Raw genomic sequence first — 3,818 nt, forward strand, 5'->3', positions numbered from 1 at the left:
CCTCGGCCTCCCAAAGTGCTGGAATTACAGGTTTAAGCCTCTGCACCCAGACAGAATGTTTTCATTATTCTTCTCCTCCACTCCCCCTCCCACAGGACGTGGTTTTGATGGAGGTTCTTGCTTTGTCTCTTCAGACTGCTTTTTCTTGCCCTTTAGCTTGCCTTGTAATCTTTTGCTAAAAACTGGGTATAATGTGTGGGATAATAGAGAAGTTATAATGGTCATATGGCCAGGAGCTGGGCTGTGTTTAATGTTTGCTGAAACCGTAAGTGCCAGTGGATTCAGTTTCCTCAGGTGTACTTGTATTTTTCTTCCTTGTTATCTTTAGGTTTTCCTAAGAACTTCTTAGATAGAATCTGTGTCCTGTCACCTTTTTAGTTGAAATCTATTGGTATAAACTGGAGCCTTGCAGGTGATGTGGTAAGGTCCTGTGGGAGAGGAATCTATAATTTTATGATTAACTCTAAGTCATTTAGTGGGCCTGAGTCCTTGGACTTTGACCTTCAGTAGTGCTTCTTAGCCTTTTACTTCTCTTAGGTGAGATAAGGAAGCTAAGGGGGCTGGGATTGAGTAATTGCCCTTTCTTTTGTCAAAAGACTTGGTAGCATCATTTCACTTGGAGCATTGGTTCTTATTATGAAGATTGCTTGGGGTATATTTCAACATGCCCCTCCACTTGACTAAAATGTGAGGAGGGTGTTGTTCTGGGGTCATCTCCATGAAAGCCTGGTGTAGTTCCTGGAAGTAAAATAAATAAAAGTATGGGAGACCCCTAACACTGGGCCCCCAAGGATTTTCTCAGTTTAGAACAAGTCCACACTCAGACTCCAGCAGCTTGGTCAAGATTACCACTAAATGTTCATACCAGTTTATGAATTCGATGTCTTCCGCTCCAGGCAAGCTGATATCAGCTGTGATTCTCTGTATTTTCTTCTCTCTAGATTTCTGGGTGGCAGTTTGTTCTGCGACCTTAATTTTTTAACAGATCTCAGAAAAGTAATTTATTTTCAGTTTCACCTTTTGTCTTATTGTAAGGATGAGAGTGAAGACTTTGAAGCTTTTACATGTTGGAGCAGAAACCAGAATTCTTCCAAATCTTTTATTAAAGGGCTAGATAGGACATATTTTGGACTTTGTGAGTCATATGCTCTGTTCCAATTACTCACATCTACTGTAATAGCATGAATGCAGCCCTAGCAATGCAGAATTAATAACAGGCTCTCTATTTTGCTGCTGTTTCATTTATTTCTGTTCAATCTTTACTATTCCCTTCCTTTCATTTACTGTAGATTTAGTTTCCACTACTTTTTCTAGTTTCTTCTTTTTGGCTACTTTTCATTTCAAAAATTTTTATTTCAATAGTTTTGTGGGGACAGGTGGTTGCATGGAAAGGTTCTTTAGTGGTGATTTCTGAGATTTTGGTGCACCCATCACTAGAGCAGTGTACACTATACCCAATGTGTTATCTTTTATCCATTACCCCCCTTCAACCCTTTTCCCCCAAGTCCCCAAAGTTCATTGTATCATTCTTATGCTTTTGCATCCTCATAGCTTAGCTCCCACTTATAAGTGAGAAAACACAATGTTTAATTTTCCATTCCTGAATTACTTCACTTAGAATAATGGCCTCCAACTCCATCCAGGTTGCTGCCAATGTCATTATTTCATTCCTTTTTATGGTTGAGTAGTGGTGTGTATGTATTTATATAGACATAAATATATATGGTATTTTCTTTATTTACTCATTGGTTGATGGCCATTTAGGATGGTTCCAAATTTTTGCAATTGTTAATTGTACTGCTGTAAACATGCATGTGCAAGAGTCTTTTTCATATAATGACTTATTTTCCTCCGGGTAGATACCCAGTAGTAGGATTGCTGGATCAAGTGATAGTTCTACTTTTGGTTACTTAAGGAATCTCTGTACTGTTTTGCATAGTGGTTGTACAATTTATATTCCCACCAGCAGTGTGGAAGTGTTCCCTTTTTACCACATTCACGCAATATCTGGTTTTTTAAAAAATTTTTTAATGATGGCCATTCTTGCAGGAGTAAGGTGGTATCTCACGGTGTTTTTGATTTGTATTTCCCTGATAATTAGTGTGTTGAGCATTTTTTCATGTTTGTTGGCCATTTGTCTAACTTCCTTTGAGAGTTGTCTATTCATGTCCTTTGCCTACTTTTTTGATGGGATATTTTTTTCTTGCTGTTTTGTTTGCGTTCCTTGTAGATTCTGGAATTAGTTTTTTATTGAATGCATAGTTTGCAAAGATTTTCTCCCACCATGTGGGTTGTCTGTTTACTGTGATTATTATTATTATCATTAATATTATTATTTTGCTATGCAGAAGCTTTTTAGGTTCATTAGGTCCCATTTATTTATCTTTGTTTTTGTTGCATTTGCTTTTGGATTCTTGGTCATGAACTCTTTCTCCAAGCCAATGTCTGGAATAATTTTTCTGATATTATCTTCCAGAATTTTTATGGTTTCAGGTCTTAGATTTAACTTTCTGATATATCTTGAGTGGATTTTTGTATAAGATAAGAGATGAGGATCCAGCTTCATTCTTTGCATGTGGCTTGCCAATTATTCCAGCACTATTTGTTGAATAGGGTATCCTTTTCCCACTTTATGTTTTTCTTTACTGTTGGCTGTAAGTATTTGGCTTTATTTCTGAGTTATCTGGTCTGTTCCATCAGTCTACATGCCTTGTTTTCTACCAGTACCATACTGCTTTGGTAACCATAGGCTTGTAGTATAGTTTGAAGTTGGGTAATGTGATGCCTCCAAATTTGTTCCTTTGGCTTAGTCTTACTTTGGCTATGCAGATTCTTTTTTGGTTTCATATGAATTTTAGGATTGCTTTTTCTAGTTCTGTGAAGAATGATGGTATTCTGATGGGAATTACATTGAATCTGTAGATTGCTTTTGGCAGTTGGTCATTTTCACAATGTTGATTCTCACAATATTCATCCATCCCATCCACGAGCATGGAATGTGTTTACAACTGTTTGTGTCATCTATGATTTCTTTCAGCAGTGTTTTGCAATTTTTTTTGTAGAGATCTTGCACCTCCTTGGTTCGGTATATTCCTAAGCACTTTTTTTTTCAACTATTGTAAAAGGAGTTGAGTTCTTGATTTGATTCTCAGCTTGGTCATTGTTGGCATATAGCTACTGATTTATGTATATCAACTTTGTATTCCGAACCTTTACTGAATTTATTTATTAGATCTAGAACCTTTTTGGACGAGTCTTTAGGGTTTTCTAGGTATAAAATCATATCATCAGTGAACAGCAACAGTGTGACTTCCCCTTTACCAATTTGGATGCTCTTTGTTTCTTTCTCTTGTCTGATTGCTCTGGTTAGGACTTACAGTACTGTGTTGAATAGAAGTGGTGAAAGTGGGCATCCTTGTTCCATTTCTCAAGGGGAATGCTTTCAAATTTTCCCCGTTCAGTATAATGTTGGCTGTGGGTTTTTCACAGATGGTTTTTACATGTCCTTTCTATGCCAACTTTGCTGAGGTTTTAATCAAAAAGGGATGCTAGATTATATCAAATGCTTTTTCTGAATCTATTAAGATGATCGTATAATTTTTGTGTTTAATTCTGTTTATGTGATGTATTACATTTATTGACTTTCGTGTGTTAAACCATCTCTGTATCCCTAGTACGAAACCCACTTGAAAATGGTGTATTATTTTTTTGACATGCTGTTGGATTTGGTTAGCTAGTATTTTGTTGAGGATTTTTGCATCTATGTTCATCAGGGACATTAGTCTGTAGTTTTCTTTTTCTTTTCTTTTCTTTCTTTT

The sequence above is a fragment of the Colobus angolensis genome, unplaced genomic scaffold, assembly GCF_000951035.1.
Source record: "Colobus angolensis palliatus isolate OR3802 unplaced genomic scaffold, Cang.pa_1.0 Scaffold286, whole genome shotgun sequence".
NCBI lineage: Eukaryota > Metazoa > Chordata > Mammalia > Primates > Cercopithecidae > Colobus > Colobus angolensis.